This window comes from Phyllostomus discolor, chromosome 1 (genome assembly GCF_004126475.2).
Source record: "Phyllostomus discolor isolate MPI-MPIP mPhyDis1 chromosome 1, mPhyDis1.pri.v3, whole genome shotgun sequence".
Taxonomy (NCBI): domain Eukaryota; kingdom Metazoa; phylum Chordata; class Mammalia; order Chiroptera; family Phyllostomidae; genus Phyllostomus; species Phyllostomus discolor.
Window position 1 is genome coordinate 10,640,671 of NC_040903.2, and position 23,562 is coordinate 10,664,232.

General features: G+C 39.2%; 1 pseudogene; it reads right to left on the minus strand.

Moving 5' to 3' along the window:
- Positions 1-10,486: 10,486 nt before the first annotated feature.
- LOC114491321 lies at positions 10,487-20,283 on the minus strand (annotated as a pseudogene).
- Between the last annotated feature and the right edge of the window lie 3,279 nt (positions 20,284-23,562).

Genomic DNA, 23,562 nt, shown 5'->3' on the forward strand with positions numbered 1-23,562 from the left:
AACATTGAAAGGAACTTGGAGACTATCTAGATAAACACCAATGTAGCTTGCTAAAGAACACTTGTGTCTGACTAATCTAATTTAACGAGGTTCAAGATTGATTGGCATCAATGATTTAGAAAAAGAAAAAGATTTAAATTACCTTGATTTAAAAAAAGACAATGTCATCCAACATTGTATGCCATATAATACATTCTAATTAATGAGGAAAATCTGGCTTGTATATCATGTACCTACTAGGATAACACATAACTGGTTGATAAATAGTGTTCACAAATTTTCCTCACCATTGACTTAGAGATAGAAAATATAACTAACAGGATTTCACAGAAGGGGATGTTGAAATCTTGGCTACATTTTTATCTTTTATCCATAATCTAGAGCATATCTTCTAACAATCCCAGAATTCTCTATAACTGGATAAATTAGGTTTAATGAAGATAATGAGATCTAATGGAGAGAAATTCAGGGGAAAAATTCACTTAAATGAGAAAATTGCAAAGATACAATATAGAGAATCAATGGTAATCATCTAAATGAATTCAAGGCCATCTTTTATTTGCATTTTTATTATATTTATTGTATGAAACACCTATTCTATTCTTTTATTACAGTTATGTCACATTAATCAAGAAATATTCATGCACTGAGTGAAGTCTTCAAAAATATTTTAACTCCACTATAGCAAAAATCATTTTTAATATTATCTTATATCTGATGTTATATTAATTTCAAGGGAACAGCATAATATTCTGGTGATTATGTTGAGTGGGCAGTTGTTAGAATGAAATTAGGCTCAAGGTATTGAAAAAAATATAAATAGCCGATATTACAAGAATAAAGGAATTTGTTTAACACAATCTGAGTTGCAAAAAGAGAGAGAGAGAACCACAGATTAAAATTCTGGTAAAAATTACAAGTACAATAAAGGGATGCACAGAGCAAGAGCAGCTAATACAATGTCTGAGGTAAAAGGAGAACTAAAGTCAAGGGGTTGATGAGTCAAAGGCAGAGAATGTCTCATGAATTAAACGAGACGAGCATTCTCTCAGAGCATACAAGAATAACGAGCAATTGTCGATTAAGTTCCTGAAGCAAGAAAGAACCACGGTTAGAACAAATTTAGTGCTGGGCACATAGAAAAGTTCTCAAACTGGTTTTGAATTCTTAGCCTCACCATTGAATGTTCTTTAACGAAGAGAAAGTGGAGATTATTATAGGCCGTTAATATTTAAAATATAAGACAATTAATATAAACTTCAAAATTGAAATTTCAGAGAAAATGTTTGCAGATCACACCCCAACAAAACTAGGGGATAGTGAATGCATGCGTGTCTGTATAAAACAATTAAATACATAAAATATAGGAAGAATGTAAAATATTCTATAAAATATAACAAATAAAAAAACCTTTGGTCAGTAGAAGCAGAACCATTTTAGAAGGTTACAAAACAATTGCAAAGATAGCAAGCCATATTAAATTTACCATGGGACCATTACCAAGATCAGAGGCAAATGCAACACTGAGTGCATTTCTTATTAAACAGCATTGCTTGGAAATAAATGAACTGAGCATTCAACCCTAGAAGTTAGAAAACAAAAACAAAACAAAACTAGAGAAAGAAATGGAAAAACAATGCAGAAATTACTAAACTTAAAACTAGAAAAAGTAAATTAGAATTAATAAATAAACCCAAGAGCTGAACCTGAAAAATAACAGTAAAATAGACAAATCATCTAAGTAATCTAATCAAACAAAAATAAAGATGTTATTATTTAGAAACAAAAAATATATACAACCCCAGGAACAGAGAAAATTTAAAAAAATTAGAATACTATAAATAATTCTCTGCAACGCACAATAATCCCAATGAAATAAATATATTTTCTGGAAGAGTTGAGGTTGCCAAAATTGATTTCCTAAATGTAGAAAATCTAAATACACCAATAACCATGTGACAAATTGAAATACTCATAAGAGAGCTAGTCTCTGAAAAGGCATGAAGCTCAGATGCTTTTAGCAAGTAAATCTTCCAAACCCTGAGAGGGAACTGGCATTTTTCTGTTGTTTAAATTGTTACAGAGCCTAAAAGAAATGGAAAGTGTCACAATTCATGTTATCAAATTACACCGCGGTTCTCTAGATAGATCCCCCTGCTCAGCCCCAAGCATTTATGATAGTGTATGTTTGCTGCCTTGAACAATGCTCTCACCTCTTTTGCAAAAGCATCATTGCAGAGATTAGATTAAGTATGTTCAGGGTGGAGATCAGTCTTTACTTGGAGGGAAAAAGGAAGAAATTCCTCCCACTGGTGAGAAAGGAGAGATTTATAATTCCCCAAGACCTCCAGGCCCTGCACTCTGCGCTGGCGGCGTGGGCTAGGAAGCAGTAAAACCTCGGAAGAAAAGGGCAGGCTGGGGATCTAGGACTGAATAACAGGTGGCTTGGGAGCAACTGGGGAGCAGCGATGACTGATGGCGGGTTTCCTCCAGTGCCTTGGTACTTTGGCAGACCCTGGAAACCATACTTCCTTAGTGATGAGGAACCGGCTCAAGAACAGCCGTTGAATTTCCTGCCAACCTAGGGGCGTATGTGCTCCACGTGGGCATCCGACTGATTTAAAGGGAATGAAAACTGTGCTACTTGTTTCACCTTTGAGTTTGTGCATCAAGATCATGCCCACTGCAAGGAGATTTTTTTTAAAAAGTCTTAAATACATGCTAAGTTAATTAAATCCAGGAGAATAATTAAAATTCCAAGGAGGGTAAATTCTACAAATATAACAATGGCTAACTATTTTAAAAATCTATTTATGTAATTGATTGACTTAATGGCCACATTTAAAAATCATTATTATACTTCCCGCTGCTGAAAGGAATTTGAAAAATCCAGCGTTCTTAAGTTCTAAGAAACCTTGACCAAACAAAAAGCTCCAGGGAAATGGAAGATAAAAAAACACATGCCACTCTTATGTCACAGCCCTTCACACAGTATCTTGTTTTATTGTCACAACAATCCGACCCTGGCTTTTTGACGTAAAAAAATTTACCCTGGAAAGATGAAATGACTGACCCAAGGGCGCACAGATTTCATGATGACGTTACAATGTGCGTAGTCTATTTCCTTACAGACTTGCTGTGCCATAGAATTGCGTGGTCACAACAGTAACAAATGATAAAGCGGAGCGCTGATCTAACACACCTGGCTCGGGCGGGGGCCAACGCTTGCATCGCTGAAGTTGGGAGGGTCTGTGTCTCCAGCTAAATCACACACCCTTAGACTCCAACTTGCCTCCCAGCTCACCTTCGCTTTCCCTGATGTCAATATTGTGCTTACAGCCTCTGACAAACTCCAGACGTGACAAACTCGTCTTGCGTGAGTGAATGAGCATCTTGAGTTGCACCTGTGAGGAAGGGAGAGGTGATACCGGAAATGTTTAACTTCCATGACAGGGGTACCAGCTGACCAGGTCAGGCACCTTCCAGAAACAACCACGGAGATCTTACCCGTGTGTCTGGTACAGTCAGCTCTGGCCAGTCCCTGATTTTCCCCTATTCCTAGGAAGATGCTGTTGCAATCCTAGTCGTCCTTTGGTTCAACCTACCCCTGCAGCATCTGACCTAGGAGCAGTGGGCGTGAGCCAGGGGCCAGATCCCTCCCTCCAGCCCGCCTCCCGGGGAACAGCAGGTGGCCACCGCCACTGTGCAGGATTCGAAGGTGTTCAACACAGGAATCTCTGATCCCTGAGATTTAGAGTTTGTCCCAAGAGGCAGATAAATGCTGAAGAAGGGAGCTGGGTGTCTTCAGGAATTTGGACATTTAAGTGATTCTCCTCACTGACTGGGCTGTATTTCCCTACGTCTTCTCCGGAAACGCACAGGAAAACCGTATAAAGAGAAAAAGCTTGAACCCAGACTGAGGAGAGGGGCAAGCAAAGGGCAGCCTTGATTTTTAATCCTCATTCTTGCTCTCTAGTTCTCTTCCCTGCAGGTAGCGGGGCGGGCTCAACCGGAGGAGCAGAACCCCGAGGACCCTGTGAAAGTTAATAAACAGAAACATCATGTATAACGGAGCCTGGAAGCTAAAGCAGAGACCTCCCCTGCACGTGTCACTCCAGGAAGCGAAACTGCAACCAGCACCTCGGACAGGAAGGGTTATCAGTGCCTACCTCTGCAGGTGGAGGAAAGGGCGCTCCTGGCCCGGGTCAGCTCAGCCAATGGGAGACTGCCACACTCAGCCAATGAAAAGCCTCTCGACTTCGGTTTCCTCCACTGGTCTCCTTGTGCACAAAAGCCCTGGGTTAAAGGATTTCCTTTGTTTGCCTGGGCTTCTGCCTAGTTCACCCTTTGTAGCCTGACGCGATTCTTTGTCGTTCCCCAGTAAACCCACTTTGTCCTGCTCTCTGATACAGATCAACAATATACAGGTGTGCGTCAAGGGATGCATTAGAGAGTACTCGTTTACCCAATTATGGGTGCTGGGTGAGGAGTCAACGCAGGCTGCCTCCACATCTGACAAGCAAGAGCCCTGAGTCCCCAGGACAAACCGTTGGGAGGGATGGACCCCCGCTGAGAAGAGCTGGAAGTCCACAGGGGGGCACTGAAGCCTGAGTCCATGCTGGTTGCCTCTGACCCTGTAATGAGTATCTTGCAGAAGTTGGGCCCTTCTTCAAGTCGCTGAACCTGTGTACACGCTCGTGCCTGCACGCTCACACACCCCGCCCAGGCTCAGAAGTTAAATGGAAAGATCTAGTAGCAAAGGAGGTGGTTTAACTTTAGGTGGTGTGCACACAGTGCAATATACAGATCTCGTATCATAGAGATGTACACTCTATGATCCTATTAGCCAATGTCACCCTAATAAGTTCAATTTAAAAATTAAAAATTAAATTAAATTTAAAAAGAGGTGAGTTAGCAGATCAGCAACAGCTGATGTATCCTACAAAACAGCTGCCGCCTTCCTTCCTCTCTCCAGTTCTGGAGAGTCTATTTTGTATTTGACCCTAATGAAACACGCTATTAAAGTGCACTCTGGGAAACCATTCAGCCTAGCCACATTGACACATTAGAGAGCAATTAATTACATTGTGGCACTAACACAGATGAGTCTTTGTTGCTTGGAACAACAACAAATTCCTAACTTACGCAGCAGAGAAATGGAAACTGGAAAATGAAGCAGAAAAGAAGATACACAGAAAGCCCCAGAATCAGATCACACATGATAACACAAAAATAATGGTGAAATGGCTTATATTTTTATACTGTTCTAAAGTTTGATTTGCGACAAAATATATTCTTATACCTCTACAATTCTAAGAACTACCAGAGGGCAGAATTAACTTGGTGGTCTTGTATTATATTTCCCATATTGTTTTGAAAACAGGGTAGATACTCATTTACTGAAGGAGGTGGTAAAGGGGAAGTTGGTGGTATCCTTTATCTTAAATACAATGGCTGACGTAGGTGAGTTTTCAAAATTCTTTCCACCTATGTGATTGTATTATGAACCAAAATTGTGTGATTGTACTTATTCCCAAGGCTTTAATTAGCCTATTCATATTAAGAATCTTTTCTGTCTAACAAAACATATCCGTAACTTGTTGGCAGGCTCAAGGCTTTTCCATGAAATGCCACAGCGGGGGGGAAAAACTTTCAGGAATAACTGCTTCCAAAATGTGACTTGGAACAAATCTGCAATACTTCTGCTGCTTATGAAAAGCATACATGATCTGACCCCCCCCCCCAAAAAAAAAACTTCTTGATATAGGTACAATGACTCAAGGTTAAACTTAAAAATGAAGAAAAGCCAAGCCTATCACACTTCTCCCAATTGGCCTAGACGGCCCTTGTACCGGGCCAGATGTGAACGGGGGGAGGATGTCTTTGTTGGATACAGTTTGCCTCCATTTTCTGAGATCCTCTGTACCCCACCTCTCAACTCCAAGTTCACAGCCAACCACAGGTCTCATTAATTATTACTAATTATATAGTATAAAAAGATAACTTTTGGACAAGCACATTCATACGGACTTGCTCAGTCCTTAATTTGGTCTTCTCGGGAAAACATGTTTTTTTGAAGAAGAAGAAGAAGAGGAGGAGGCAAGAAAGGGAACACAATATAAAGAAAGTAATCTTATTTGTGGACTTATTGTCTCCATTTTACTTACAGGGTATATGATGTCCATTGGGAAGTTACAGGTAGAAACAAAATAATTAAAAGCACCAAAAACTAAAGTCACATTTCACTGTTTACTTTTTCATATATAGATATATGCATATTTTACATGACATGATTATTTATGTGTATAGAGATACAGATATTCATGCACAATATATGTATATATAGTTGTATGTATGTGATATATCTCTCGATATATAGATGTGTGTGTGTGTGTGTGTGTGTGTGTAAATTTAATGCATCACATCAGTAAGCCACTACTTGGAGTATGGAGCATGCAAACCATTTGGTTTTGGAAAAGAAAGTTGAACGCTCCTGTCCCTCCTTGCCTAACCACACACTTTCCTTCTCATTTAAGAAGACATGTGGGTTGGTTAAATTCCTCAGTGTTTTATGGGGCTTATGTTCCAGAGGCTCGTGAATTCACTAGGCATTTTGTGGAACCTGCAGGACTCTGTGGTTTCTCAGACGTAGAGAAATGAAACCTCTCTCTTGCTCCTATCGTTTGCCGTCTGAGAATTCTCTGCCTTCTGGATGTACGACAAGTGAGAAGTGCCTATAGGTGTCACACGTGCCTGACATAAGAACGCCTGAGATGGGTGGCCGGGACCATCTTTGCCTATGCACTGACACAAACTCTTGTGTCCTTTCTGAAAAAGGAAAGGGTTTTACTGCAGTTGGTGGTAGAATCGGATACTGGGCATGCGTAAGGGGAAGCAAAAGGCATATGGCTTGTTTTGGTAACAGACCATTTCTGCCTAACAATAGTGGCCATTTCCCGAGCTCTGACTCTGTGCCAGTAATTGTCCTGAGTGCTCACAGGGATAACCCCCTTGTTTCTCACAGCAAACATACAGAGTCGCATTATGACTTGAATAAGCCAATGTGGTCATGCAAAACTAACTTCTATTCCTTGTGGTGGATGATGTCCACAGTGGCAGTGTGAGACGCGTGAGTTAGTGACTTTGTCACAACCTGTCTACCAGGTAACAAAGAAAACAAATCTCAGATCAAAATAGGTGCCACACATTAAAGTAACTAATTACAGAAGTATTTATTATCAAGTGGGTACAGAATGGGGTCATGACCTACTTTGTAGGTCTGATGAACATTGAGTTTGTCCATTTCATTATTCCAACCTCCAACATGAAAGAATGGGTTATTTAAGACAGATGATGACACATTCTAAAGGGAGGGTTCCATTAACATTAAAGTCAGCATCAGTTACAGAAACCCCTCAAAACAATTAGGGACCTTATGAACACTAACCCAAAGCTTCCCTGGATTCCTCTGTCTTGTTCTGCAAAAACAGAGTGCCTTTTTAGTATTTTTTAATTATGTAAACTCATCCACATATTTTTAGAAACTTTAATTTTACTATTTGAAGCCCATTTCTCACATTCATTATTCCAATTATCAGGCCACCGATTTTAAAAATAAAACTTATTTCTGACCTTCACCATGCTTCTTAACAAACTATATTATGTTGATTGAGCTACCAACAAAGGAAATTCACTTAGCCACATTTCAATCTGGTTTCCTGGTGTGTATCATATTTGAATGTACTATTAACTGCATCTATATTAAAATATTTAAAGATAAATTATATATATATATATATATCATAACAAGCAGAAACTGTGATCATTCCTACGTTATAGCTAAGGAACTCAAGGTCTTCAAGAAATGACATAACTCACTTAAGATCACAGGGTTAATAAATTGTGGAGTCAAATTCAAACTCAACAAGTTTGACCCAGATACTCATGCATTATTTATAGGATTCAGCTCAGGTCATCGAGTTTTGGGGTAGGAGTTGGGGGCCAAAGTTTAATGCTCAAATAAACTGATCCTTTGTTAGATACAGTTCTACATATGTTTTCTCTAGGGACCTCTCAGGAAGGATCCAGTGGTTAAAGAAACAGTCAGGTGATCTTGGATGCCAGGATAAACACAGTCACTTCTCACATTGAGACAGTTACGGGACCATTCAGCTCATACCATGTAAACTCCAATTAGTGCTTAATAAATTATTGCTTATACTAATTTCTGTGGCTTCTTCATAGAGAAAAGGAGTATATTTATTTTAATATAGTAAACAGATCTAAGATCCCTTTGGCATATTTATATTTGGCCAGAGTAGACCTTCAAATGCTAAATAAATATTGATGATGTTTATCAGTCTTTAAATTTTCAAAATAATTTAAGGCTTCTGAGTTTCATTTTCATTTGATCCTGATAAAATGCTGCTTAATTCTGAATACATTATCTTAAACATGCTTGAAACGAAAAGCCTGTAAGAACTTTCAGACATCAAATACTTCTTATGAAACACTTCGATGGGCCAAATATAAAAGAATCAGAAACATAAGGATTAAATTTCCCTTGACATCCGCTTAAGCTATAAAATTAAGAAACGGTGATTGGCAAAACAGTGTTGGAAATTTTGTAACATTTGTAAAGACATTCAAGATGTTTTTCAAAACTTAAAATAGTCTGGGTTCTTTCTTCCCCAATAAAACATATAATAAATATATGCACATGTGGAGTAAAAATGTATATGTATGTATAGAATCATTTATTTTCTTAATTTTACAATTTCTAGTGGAAAGTTTGCACTCAATTTTTCCATTCTGGAAAAATGAAGTCTTTTTTAGTACATTATATCTCTCTACCAAAAAAATATTTTTATGTTGATGCCATTTTTTTGTTTTTAATTTTTTAATTTACTTATATTAGAGAGAAAGGAAGGGGGAGAGAAAGAGACACACAGAGAGAAAGAGACAGATTTTTCTGTTTCACCATCTATGCATCCATTGTTTGCTTCTTGGACGTGCCCTGAGCGGGTATCGAACCTGAGGGATAACGATGCTCTTACCAACCGAGCTCCCTTCCCGGTGATTCAGTTTTGCTGCTGTTGTCACACGTTATTCTCTTACTTTTTGTGTGCACTTTTTTCACCTGTGGTTAAATATCCTCCTTATAGGGTTGAGTGTTTCATTGTTATTTTTATATAAGGAGTTTTGTTATTTTGTTTTTATATTATCTACTTTTTCTAACTTTTTCAATCCTTTTAATTTGTATACTTTATTTATCTTTTCTTTCTGGTTTATTATTAAAAATTATTTAGGATCATTTACTTTCTTCTGAGTACAGCTTTGAGCACTTCAGGTTTAGACATTAGTGATAGCATTATCGTTTGGTACTATTTACTATCATGACACATGTGTGTATATATACACATATGTATATTTGTATGTGTATGTCTATATATATGTTGTGTATAGTCTCTTTGAATTAAAAAATCTATTTAGGAAAATATTACTTTGTTTCCAAATGTTCTCATTTGTAAGAGTGTAAGTTTATGCTCTTATTATTAGTCTCTAATATCATTGTATTTTAGGACAGTTTATTGTATTAGGTTGTGCAATTTACAAATCGGTAGGTTTATTATAGATATCTCAAGATCTAAAATACAGTTTCTCTTTGCAAATATTTAATATATATTTTAATAGTGTGTATTTTCTATGATATTTGCAGCATATTAAGTCAAGTTTATGCATTGTGTAATTTAGTTTTTCCATTTATATCTTGTCTTCTTATCTGTCAGAGACTAAGAGAGGAGCTTCAAAGTTTCTTATTACAACTGAAGTGTTGTGAATGTTTTGTTATTTCTAACTTGTTTTATAATCACAAACTATGTTATTAAGCATGTAAACATTTATAGCTACTATATAGTCATCATAGATTTTACATTTATTTTTTAGAAATAACTCCTAATTAAATCATTTTAGCATTAAATTTAGTTTTGTATGTATTAGTATTGCCCCTTCTTTCCTTTTATTTGAATTCATTATACATATGTACACATATATATATCCATTCCCTTTTTAAAATACAGTTACATTATTTTAGTGTATTTGTTACCTATATAGTAAATACTTTAATGTTATGTTTGACCCAGTGTGGACTCTTTAGAGTTTCTTTGTTTTTTTTTAGGGAAGTTTTAAAATTCCAAATGAAAGACAGAAGAGATGGAGTAAGGGATTTCTCATCTGAGAATGGGCATCAAGGATTTTTGGACACCTGGGCTTTTTCAATGAAGCAATAAATTCGACCCTTTGGCTTAAACTGCATCTTCTTTATTCTGCAAAATTTAATTTCAGAACAAAATTAACAACAACAAAGAAAAAACCTGACAATACACAACATCCAAACCCAACGTCAAAAGTGGGAAGAGAAGGCTGGAGGCCCTTGTATCCTGCCTCAGGTAGAAAGACAGAAGAGGGGGGAAAAAAAACCCACCAGACATCAGCAGAGGGAACCAGGTGTGCTGGGGTCACTTAGGGTTGTAGGGAGAGCCATGGAGCCACTCTACAGAGGACGCAAGGCCTGAAGGTAGAATGTCCTAATCTATTTCTTCCCCAGGAGAGGTATCCTTATCACCCCCCGGGGTGGGGCGTGGATCTCACGAGAAACAGCACCACTGGGCTCTTCTGCTGTCACTGTATCTCCATCAGTGCCTCTGCCGAGCTTGACCACGGAGGAGGTGTGGTTGGAGTGGGTCTGGGGATCCTCAAGTACAGTTCTAAGAGCCGTGTAGTTTCAGACAGCAACACTGCAAGGTACTTGACGGCCTTGTCACTCTTGTCTGCCTCGGCCTTCGGCCGTCCCAGTCTCCAGAACACAGCGGCTGGGGTTGATCTCCGGGTTCCTCTCGGCCATCATGTAGCCCAGGGCAGAGCTGACCTGAAGTGCCGGGCTTTCAGGATTTGCTCGGTGTTGGCTGTTCACTGGAGGTGCTGTTCTCAGTGCAGCCGGGTGAACACATGAGCCTATTGGAGATTGTCACCATCCCAACCTGCTTATCCAAGATTTCTTTCATGAGTTTGCAGACATTCTCACAATTGGCTTTCCTCTCTTCCATTTTCTTCTACTCTTCATCCTCAGGTAGTCCAGGCCCTCTTGCGTAACTGAGACCAGGCTCCTCCCATCCAACTCCTGGAGCTGCCGCACACAATACTCATCCATATGCTCTGTCATAGACACTACTGAGAAGCCCTGCTCCCGCACTCCCTCTGCCAAAGCAGGGTTGTCAACCTGCTCTGTGCTCTCACCAGTGGCATAACAGATGGACTTCTGGGTCTCCGCTATGTGAGAGACATAGTTCGAAAGTGAATTAATTTCCTTTCAGCCTGGGAGCTGTGATAGAGCCAAGGCTCAGAAAATCATCGTGATAAGTAGAGTCCTCCTGGTTTCCAGGCTTTAGGTGTGCAGAGAATGCCTAGGGGAATTTCTTACAGCTCTTGTTTCGCACCAGCTCAGAGAAAAGCTCAAGGCACGACTTAACTATGTATTAATGAATGACCTTCAAGACTTTGCTCTGCTGGGGCAATTCTTGGGAGATATCCGGGGGCAGGTCCTGAGTCAGCCGCATCAAGGGTGAAGGTGAAATACTCTGGGGTCAGCTGAAGACAGCTGGCCATGATGAGCACATGCTGGACAGAGAGTTTGATGTTGCTGTTCTTCTTTTTCTCAAGGAGGCCAACAGGAGCCTGACAGGGCTTGAAAAGCAGTACCATGACTTTCAGCTGACTTTCTACAGAGAAGTGCTTGACTGCCAAGTGCTCTTTCCATTCATTGGTGAGGCCCTGATAAAACTCTCCATGTTCCTCCTGGGTGATGTCATCAGGGTTTCTTCTCACCCCAATGGGCTTAGTCTTGCTCAGTGATGCCCAATCAACATTTCTCCTTAGTCGTATTTATTTTTTCTTACTTATTCTTAGCTCTATCATCCTCCTCATCTGAGTCCACTTCTTCAGTCTTGGGCTTCTCCTCATCATTTTATCTTCCTCTTTTTCTCATCTTTCTCTTCCTTTGTTTCAGCATCACTGATTTCTTTCTCTCATTCCTTCCCTGAATAAAGGGTGACAGCATAACCTATGAACTATGAGTAATTGTCCACCACTTCTTTGACCCACCTCTCCTTTAAGTACTTAGTCTTCTCTTCTTTAAGGTAGAGGGTGGATCACTGTGGGGTAGTTTTGCCCTCAGAGCCCCCCATCTTCCTCGGATGAGAATAAGCCTACCAAGACATGATCTGCTTGGGGAGGAAAGGTGGCTGATCTGTGGAAGGACAAGGTCCAGGAGCCTGTTTTTCAATGGGCTGTTATTGTGTTTAATTTGCATAGGAATACAGGATATATATATATATATATATATATATATATATACAGACACACATATGTATTCAATCATTTTCAGGAAGTAATAATCAAACAATAGATAACACTCAAAGAACTATGAGGGCTTATTCTGAGTCAGGGTCAGATATCTAAGGGGTCATAAAACTTTGGGGAAAAAAAACTCATTCTATGCTTGGACCCTTATTTAAATTGAGGGTATTCTTAGCAAAGTATGTTTCACAGGATTTTATGCATTCTTTCTTAGGCCTGATCACCCCTGGGAACCAACCCTTTCCAGCACAGGGCCACACCCACCTCTGGCATTGTTTCAGGCTTAAGTCAGCCAAGAGATTAGGAGACTTCTCCCAGACAGAATGAGGACTCAGGCTCTGTCAAAGCCGAGGGGTGAGGGTCCATCACCCCCTTTTTCTATAGCCTCCCAAGTTCTTCCTTGAAGGCCCCTGGCCTGTCTTAGGTCATCCCTCCCTTTAGGAATCTTACCCATCATTGGCTAACCTGTCATCTGCCTGGGGCCAAGCAGGGTGAAGTGAAAAGGAGCAGAGGTGGCACCCCTACCAGGAAGATAAGCTTTGTCTCCTTAGTGGCGTATGGTCCCAAGGTCTTTCTACTCAGCCTTTGCCATGGGAAGTTACAGCTTCGGAAACTAGGCAGGGTGGTTCCCAACACATCACTTTGGTACCCTGGCCAACAGGCTCACCACAGTCAGCTTGTACGTGAAGAAACCCCTAGCTGAACATTCCCAGGCATACTGCTCATCATCATTGTGCTTTTGTGATCACCACCACTTTCCCTGCCACCAAGTAGGCAGAATAAAAGCCAACAACAAATTGACCAATCGTGGAGATGTCTGCACTAGTCTGAAGACCCTCCATTAATGCTTTAGTACCAGGCTTGGCAATGGTTCCCAGATTACTTATGGATCAGCTGTGGTCATGCCAATGCCCGTGTCCATCAAAGGCAGGGTGCATTCCTGGGAGTTGAAGATGATGTCAAGTTTCAGCTCTTTATCACTGTCCAACATGGAAGGGTCAATCGGCCCCTCATAGTACATCTCATCCAAGACATTACTGATCAGCTCCCCAAAAGTACTGTCCTTGTTGGCATAGAAGGCATTGATAATGAAAAACACAAGCTGGGCAATTCTCTGCCTGGAAGGCAAAAGTCTCTACCTCCTCCTCTCCACTGTGTATCTTGAAGGTGAAAGATGCAGTTACTAGAGAGCAAGATGGGCAGGGACTGTGTTTGGCTCATATAACAAAAGAAGCATGCTTGACGGTGACTCAAGAGTGACTTAAACAAATCGTACCCTTGTTTCTGAACTTAAAGTCAAGCTAGTTTCACTTGCACCCCAAATAATTCCAACTAACAAAATCTTACTCCTATCACCTTGCAATAGACTCCTAGTGATTTATATGGCCTGCCTGTGTTCTTTTCCCTTTTCCTCTCTTTTGCTCTATACCTAATGATCCTATTGCTTTACAGTTTGTCTCCAAAGGAATAAAAGCTTTACACATTTTTATTCTATTAATGGATGCCTGTATGTTTAAAATTTTGAACCCATTTTGAACATCTATTTCTCTTACAGGTCTATCACTCATTTTAGAGTAAATCATTGACTCTGGTTCACGAGATGAGCATTGTATTGCCTTTCCTTCACATCCTACAACTCACATTTTACAGAATAATCCTACATTTTACAACTAGGTGATTAGTACTAGTGGAATTGCTACATTATTCACTTAATATCTGTTTATATCCACTTTAGCAAGTGTTTGGAAATCAACTATAGCCTCATGTTTTACCTATATCTGAGCCATTATAATTATTCAGTTCTCAGATGGCCTGAGTATTTTCTAAATAAAGTAGGTGGGAAAATTTTTTAAAGATTTTATTTATTTATTTTTAGAGAGGGAAGGGAGGGAGAAAGAGAGAGAGAGAAACATCAATGCGTGGTTGCTGGGGGTCATGGCCTGCAACCCAAGCATGTGCCCTGACTGGGAATCAAACCTGCGATGCCTTGGTTCACAGTCTGTGCTCAATCCACTGAGCTACACCAGCCAGGGCTGGCATTTGTATTATTAATATACTGGTTATTTAGAGCTCTACCTTCATTAACTTATCTTTTCTCCTCTTATCTTTTGTATTTTCTTTTTTTTTAATTTTCTAAAAATTTTATTTATTTTTAGACAGAGGAAGGGAGGGAGAAAGAGAGGGAGAGAAAGATCAATGTGTGGTTGCGTCTTGTATGTCCCCTACTGGGGATCTGGCCCACAACCCAGGCATGTGCCTTGACTGGGAATCAAACTGGTGACCCTTTGGTTCACAGGCCAGCGTTCAGCCCATTGAGCCACACCAGCCAGGGCTGTATTGTCTTCTGGAAGAATTTCTTTAGCTGATTTCCTAATTCCCTAATTGCGATGGTCACTTATAATACATTTCCTCATTTGTCTGAGTTTTGCTTTATAAAATTTAGTAATGATGTTTTTCCCCAGGGGTAAGAGTTCCTAATTTCATATTGTCCCATGTTGTACAGTACACTCACTTTCTCAAATTTTCATGTGAAAAAGAAGTGAGAGAACTTTGGGGTTTCTTTCCTCTTTCATATAATAGGTCTACTTCTCGGAAATGCATTTGCCCTGATTCTTCTGCGCTGCCTTCTGTTAGACCACTGAGTCCTAGCCCCTCCCTGGTGATTTCTGTCTGCATGTTCTTAAACAAGAGGTCTGTGTTGGCCCAGTAATATGACTTGTGGCTTATTTTTCAGAGATTGTGTTTAAGTTGTCATCCCCTGAAAAAGAGATGGCAAGTGCTTATATTTTCTGTGGTTTGATTGCGAGGGACTGGGGATCCAGATGGCCACCAGCATAGGGATGGATGTGTTTCCACTTTTCTAGCAGGTCCCATCCAGCCACTAAAGCAGGTGACTAATTTCTGTCCCAGTCTAGCTCGTAAGGTAGCCAGGAGTTCATTCTGATTTGCATTTTCAAATGGAAAGGTAAACGTTATTATGAACCCAAGCCTTAAGGAAAATCACTTACTCTTGCAAGTGGAGGTGGCTGTTCCTCCCTCCATGGTTCTTGTATGTCAAGAGAGGTTTGAAGAAGTCTGCTGTGGCCTGTCACAGGACTGCAAAGATCTCTGACATATGGTATTCACCTCATATCACCCAGCTGGCTACCTCTCACCTCCGTTCCTTATTATCCCAAGCTTGGGTTCTCATTTCCAAATCTTGTGGTGAGGAAATCTACCTGCCTGCCTAACAGACAGACCTCTCCTGTGTCTCCTCCGTCTGCTTGATGCTTGCCAGCAGTTTTTCAAAGATCCTTCGTCTTGATGGAAATCCTGTGCTTCCAAAGGCATGATAAATATATCCTTATTTTTAGACTCCTTGTGTAATGATTCTTGTGAGTAAGAAGTAAATGCATAAGCATGATTAACCATTTTGAAACTGAACTCTGAAAAATGCTTTTTCAGCAACACCACTGGAGAAAGGCCAATTTTCTAAACTACGAGTATGTTTTAAAATGTTTCCACTGGTCACAATATGTGTTCCTGCAGGATAAAATATTTTCATTATTTTGAGAGTCATAAACTTGTTTTACTATTTAATGTTGGTAAACTTCATATATACATAAATGTTATAACACTAAATATATACTAACTTAATCCAAAAACTCGCTTTATTATAATTAAGGAGGGCTACGCTGATAAACAGGATAAAACTCTAATATTTCAGGCTTTGCATAACAGAATTGTGTGGTTGACATTTTTTCCATTTTGTATCTACATTGTCAACAAACGCAGGTGCTAAAAATGTCAATGGTCTCCCAGGGTCTAAGGCCTGTGGGGCAAATTTTTACCTTTAATTAAATCTGGTCATACCTATTTGACAGGTTGAAAATGATTTTTCTCTGGTTAACTTCATTAATCATATCATAATATTTTTTCCTTTTTTAACAGAAAAACATTAAGTCCACACTCACAATCTTCCATACCTGTAATATGTCCACGCTCTTAAGGAGGCAAAGTCCGCCTCCTGTCCTTGCTGTGTGATCAGAGGGACCTGCAGAATTCCGGCCACCAGAATCCTCCCGGCACGGCGGTCCTTGGGTGGATCCCTGTGGCTCTGGTCAGCAACAGAGGACAGGACTTTTTCATTTGAAACTTACAAAAGGTTAAAAACTATTTTTAAAAATTGATTGTGAAAACTTAACCTGTATTTTAAAAGACTTCATAGATTAAGGTTGCCAAATTATTGACCTAAAGTAGTAAACATAAACACAAAATGATGTAATATGTACTTGTAATTACAATGCTTTTCTCTCATCCTTGGTAGTAGTAATAGTGATGATGATGATGATGATGATGGCACTGACCTCTTTCCCTTAGACTGTCAAATAAAAAAAAAATGAGAACAACCAGCACAACAATAGCCATCTAGGGCGAATGAATCAAAATTATACCTTTTTTGTCCAATTGCCAAAAACATATTTTTTGGTGTGCTGCAGAATTTCAGTAACTGGTTTATGCATGCCCTGAGATGGAAACAGTTGAAAATTGCAGGCATAGGCAACAGTTAATGAAGAGATAACCAGATAAGGGCAGAAATGTTCTAAATTGGTTTGGAAAGGCCTCATAGATTAAATTACATTCGAACTGAGATGAAGTTTTCAAATGAAAATGTTAAAGGAAACATGACAGTACCTTTGTTTCAATTATTTTATTAGGTTGAGAGATCCAGCGGAAATGAGACTCAGTACAAGTGCACTTGGGGGAGGAGATAAGTAACAAGGTCAAGAGAACAAGGCTTCCTCAAAGAATACCCCTTAGTAGATGTCAGTCATGTACTAGGGATTGAGCTCGCACCCTCTGCATTACCCAGTCTTCTTTGCTCAACTGCCCTGCAGCTTTGGTCCCCTTCCTGTCACTCGCATGTCGAACAAGGCGAGATAAACTGAGGCCCTACACGAGTGTTCCCCAAGGTTCTCATAAAAGAACGTGCTGCAACCAGGATGCGCATTGCCGCTATCAGACTTCCACCCCGAGGTCTCCACGATGACCCCACAGTGTCTCCGGTGGCAGTGGAACGACCTACGACCTCCGGGGTGGCGTTCCTAATGATTGAAAAGAAGCCCGCGGGCACCACTGTGGAGGAGTGAGGTTCAGAGGAAGGTCAAGGGGGAACGAGCTCGATCTGGCAGTCAGTTCCACCCACATGGCCTTGAGGGGCTGGGGCAGCACTGGAAACTCGACGATTTGCATCAGTCTGGTGTTTCTGCAGAAGAGCATGGCAGCCAAGGAGGACAGGCCTTGCCAGGGTCCCTGATAACTGAGGTGTCAGGGTGCCTGCCAGCTTCCCTCAGCTTCGTCTGCAGGTAAAACACCGAACTGCCTTACTGAAGATTGAAGTCCACGAGAAGAGCTCCTTTAAAATCTCCTGGGTTTCAACAAAATTTTCCCGTTGATAAATTTGGCTGCTTTTCCAAACGAAAATCCAATTCTCACCCTTTAAAATTGTCCTATAAAGTACACTTGGAAAAGAATATTCATGCAATATTAATATAGGGGAAATTACTCCTTGGAAGGTTAAAGAAATTTTGTTTGGATCATTTTATTGTCTTGTCAGTAAAACATTGAAAGCTTGATATATTTATTTTTAAAATGTTCTAGACTTTCCAGTTTTGGTGATTCTATAATCTGAACATGGGATTTTTGATTTATGAACTGGTTAATTTGGCATAAATTGAATGGGCATATTTTAAAAAAAAGAGCAAACATCACCCTATATCCTCACTGAATTCTGAAGTTCTTATTTAAAATGATATAAGTAATTTTTACTTTTTAATGACAGCTCAGTGTTAATCTTTCTGATCTCAAATGCTGTTAGTTGGAAATTCCCTTGATCACAGCTATGACTAATTTATTTTTAATTGCATACAGATATTGCTTAACTTCCTCTAAATCTGGCAGTTTTCTACAATTCAATGCAGTGATCTTTTTTGTGAGAAAAAAATATTTACTCCAAAGTGAAAACAGGTTTCTCTGTGGGTGTCCTAATGTATTTGTCACTTTCCTGTTCTAGAACATTTTGGTGTTAAAAGTGTCTATTTGACCTCCATAGAAGGTTTTAAAACAGTTATTGCATTTTAGTGTTCTCTCTCAACGTCTTCAACTAAACTTTAGAATTTTAGTTTTTGCACATTCTACTATAAGGAAACTGTATCAAGTTCAATTAGAAATTCACATTTAGACACTGAATGTGTTTATGTAGCTTACTAGCTTATATCTGGGTATATAATGAAGCTAGGCTCTGAAGGCACAAGTTAGACTATGAATGAATGTGAGGATTATTATTAATATTTCCATCTTTAAAATGAGGAGATTCTGACTCAGAGAGGTTAAGTGACACATATGTCCTAGGTCACACAGTCAGGGATAAATAAAACCTGTGTGTGGGCCGATAGTCATGCTCATTCCGCTGCACATGGGCTTGGTGCATTTTGGCACCTCTGAAAGCATTCCATCTGCCGAAGGGGATACGAGGGAGGGAAAACGGAGACGGGACAGCGCTAGGATATCTCCGTGGCTTTGAGACAGTGAAGAAATCATGCCTTAGTCATCGTTTTCCCATTTCCTGCCACCCAACTTGAAAAACCGGGTTGTACAACAAAGCATTGTTTTTTTGTTTCAGTAATTTTGAAAGCTGTTTAAGAAATAAAGAACAAATATAAAAGAATAGAAGTCTCGATTCCTGAAGTAAGGCATTATATAATATGGATATATTATATAATCCCTTTATATATATATATTAATAATATATATTATATATAATATATATTATTATATATAATATATAATTATATATTATATAATCTATGGATAAGAGGAAAAACTCAAAATCAGGAAGGAAGGATTGTATAAAGCTATGTAAGGCAAATTAGGTTGCAAATGTTTTAAGACAGTGATGTGATTAGCTTGGGGGAAACTTTGGAAAGGAAAAGAGTAGAAATATTTGGAGTTGGTAAGAATCATTGAACTCTGGACTTAAAAGTCTACATTTTATCATTAAGCCTTAAAAAACAGTGATTTAATAAAAAGACTCCTTAAAACTGTGTCCTTGGGGTGCCTGAAATGCAAATTATTCCAAAACAAACATGTGACCTTCCATCTTTTGGATCCGCTCTCTCTTAGTTCTACAAACCAGGACCCTGAGTCAACCACCCAGCACCTTCTTCCTCCCCCACCCTCCCCCACACAGCACATTCCAAGTTCCGGCAGCTTTATTTCCTAGTTGTCTCTGAAATCCATTCACTTCTCTCCACCTCTATTGCCACAATTCTAATGCAAGTCCTGGCTATCTTTCCCTGAATGGGATTGTTATAATAGCCTGATGTGTCTGCTGCCCGCCAATCAGTCCTCTCTGCAATGCATTGTCACATTAAATCTGATAATGTGGCCAGCAGCTCACAGAGCCCACACAGTGTCCTGTGAAGCCCTTTATCAGCCGTCCTCCATCTATCACTTCGGCCTCACCTTGCTCTTTTTGCATCGGGCTCACTGACCTTCCATCTCCATTTACACTCATCCTGACTCCACTGAGCACATGGCCTGCGCTTCTAATGTTCCTCCTTTTGGACCGTGTTAGTATGAAATCATTCTTCAGTTTTCCTCTTAAAAAGCCCATTTCTTGGCATCCTCCCCTGACTTACTTAACTGGGTTAAATCCCTGTTCTAAGCTCTCATGGCACCGTTTACTTTTCTCTAGAAGCACTTAACACCATCGCTATAAATTATCCCCTTTAAATCTCAAAATAACTCCATGGAGGTGGCTTAACTATTTTTATGCTCTACCAATGAGGAAACTGAAGAGTCAAGAGGCTACATAACTTGTTCAGGCATGTAGGGATAATAAGTAGCAGAATCAAGAACAGACCTATGCAGTCTGACTTCTAGCCTGTGCTCTCGATGCCGTAGCTGCCTCTACATATTTGTCCAAGGTTGTGGGTGGGCAGGCAGCAGAATAAGCAAAATGAGTTCATGTCAGCAGCTGGGTTTGTGTATTTGGAAGAAGAAAGAGGGAAAAGAAAGGCAGTCTCCAGATTTGTGGTGGCGATCAGGTGTTTTGGTCATGGGCGAGACTGGCAATGGGAAAAGACCTCAAGAGCTGCAAGACAGTGAGGAAGCGACAGGTGATGGCTGATGTACCGAGGTCAGAACTGAAGAGAGGTTGGCACCAAATTTAAGTATGACCTATGGAATTGGAAAGGTAATGCCGAGGGTATTTGGAAAAGGCTGTGGCACCCTCCGTTTCAAAGATTGCGTCGGTTACATTCTCCAAATGAGTTTCGCAAAACTTTCTCACATCATCCTTTTGTGTGAATAGGAATACTTATTCTAATTTGTAAATCCCTGTGAAACATATCATTTCCATGTCGTATTATTGGGCCGGTACACAGCATTGTATGGCTCTCTCGAGTAGATCTCATCCGCACTCTTTTGTAACAAGTAGCTATTTATTGATCATTGAGAGCACAGCAATTCCATTTTATTGCTGAATTCTATTCCAAAGGAAAACCAGCATTACTAATTATGCAGAGTACAGATGTAAAAGACAATTGCCGCAAGGTGAAACTCGCCCCTCTCTCCCTCGTTATTAGCAGTTTTACAATGCTTTTGACAGTAGCTATTTATTTCCTGGAAATTTTCTTTTCGTCAACACATTTCCAAAGCATTATTTGCCTTTTGAGAGATTTCCCTAAGACAAACAGTCAGCATGTTTAAATAATAATAATGTGCATGATATAGATGATAAAAAGTGGAGCCTCTCTAAGAAACAGTCATGATGAAGTAAAGTTCTTCAAGACTACTTTAAAAGATTCTATAAAGCCTGATTTTGGGCTTTATTTATAAGTACAAAGCTGTTCTGTAAGAAACAAGAGTGACTATATAAACACACCCGTGAAAGGGTTTAACTGGGCACTGGGTTCAGTGTCAGAAGCTCTACCCTTGCATTGCACAGAATCAGGCAGTGTGGGTTTGTTTTTGCTTGTTTTTCTCCTCTTAAACACAGCTATGACAATGTAAACTTCTGTGACTTTGATGGTTTCTCAAGTGAGCTGTTATACCTAGGCTGTCCCTACTGTATTCTATGGAAAGTCTTGAGAAAAAAAATGATTTGGGGGGAAAAAAAAACTCTGTTAGAAAAAATATTCTTGTAACAGATTTGTGTGTTTGGTTTTTGTTGTTCTTGTTTGGTTTGGTGGGGAGTGATGGAAAGAAAAAAGTAAGTCTGTGCTACTGTAAGTATGCATTAACAAGGAAAAGTGTATCGCCACTTTTTAGCTGTGTAACCGTGAGAATGTTACTCGATCCTTTTATCTATCCATTGCCACACGTGCAGAATGACATTAAGAGGAGCATTAACCACATGGAGTTTTTGCATGGGCTAAAAGGTTTGTAAAGAAGTTGGAAGAGTTCCTAGCATAATACAAGGATATAATCAATGTGAGTTCTTATCATTATTAAATGTTAATGTCAACACACAAGTCACCTGTTCATAGTAAATGGCTTCCCATTATCTTCAAATCAAGCTTCCTTTCTGTCTTTCAATGCAACCCATAATTAGTTCTTTCCCTTCCTGTCTAATCCCTTACTCTCTATGAATACCAGCCACCTGCCCTAGCGGAGTCATCTCCTCACTGACCTGCAAATGCCCTATACAAATTACTTTCAATGTACCTCTTTAAAATGTCTTCATACAATAATTAATATCCTCCTATTTAATTAGTTAATATCCCTCTTTGATGATAACAAGGATTTTGTCTACTTCTTTTTATTTCATTAATGATATGCAATAGGATTTAATGATTTGGTTATTTTATAATATGATAAATAATAATGATAATAATTTGAAGCTTATCTAGAAGTTTAAAATGTAGAGAATTATTGTCAATAATTTAAGATGAGTGTTAATTTACATCCAACATATTTAAGTATCCTCTAAAGTTATAATAATCAAAAAGTATATTATTGCACTAGAACCAAATCTGGTTCAGTGAAAGAAAAGAGAGACATTCTCATCAAAATACACACCAAAGGCAAACTATGAAGCAGAAAATATACGGGACAAAAGAATGACACACAAATTGTACATATTTTAATGTGTTAAAAGCACTACATAAGTCAAACACTAAACAGAAACTTTTAAACATAACATTCAAATATGTCAAATTGATCTATTTTTCCTAGCAAAGCCATTTCTATATATTTGTGGTAAAATTAAATTTAAATTGGTAAAAAGAAAAAAAACTATAAAAAATTTATTATCATTTATCAAAGATGTCAAAGGATTCTTAGCGTTTAATGCAGTAATCTCATTTCTAGTAGCCTAAGTAAAAAATTAAAGTGGTGGAAATTAAATATATGTGCACCATATCATTAGAATGGTAAAAAAAATCACAACCCTTGTTCACTAATAGGGCAAGATTAATTAATTAATATAGAAATTTTTATCTTCAAATAATAACTAATGACAGGAAAAATGCTTGCAAATTTGCATTATATGATAAAAGCCAGGTAGTTTACAAATATGAGAGTTTCAATGACAGCTCCAAACCATATGTCACCCTCTCAAGAAACTGAACACAAAGATCAAAGGCGGTAAAGGTGTAGGACGTTTTTAATCAGCAATGAAAAGGAGGAACGGCATCAGACACAAATGTCAAGGATTTTTGACTAGCATGTTACAGATGGAGACAGATTGAAAGGTGGCCGCATAGTGCTCTGTCCAAGAAAACAATGCAGAATGGCAGTAAGTATTAAACGTTTCTGGCATAACATCATAGCCATCCTTATTTCAGAAACAAGGTTTATAGTCCAGAGTTTTCTGCATGAGTAATGGGAACCTTTACTTGGAGTTCCTTTATTTGCACTGGATTAAACGTAATCAGATGCAGGGGCTGTGGGCGTGTTGAATATTTGAGGAAAGAGCCCCGAGGACCGCACTTCACTCTCTTGGCTCATCTCTCAGTCCAGCCTGGATGTCCTACGTGGAAAATGGACAGGCTACTCTATCCCTGTAAGTCCCTGTTTCCTCACCTGTGTGTTAAGAAGAGTAGCAATGCCTGCTTCCTGGGGTGGTGAGGTTGAAATAGGTAATTTGGGCAAACTCAAACACAC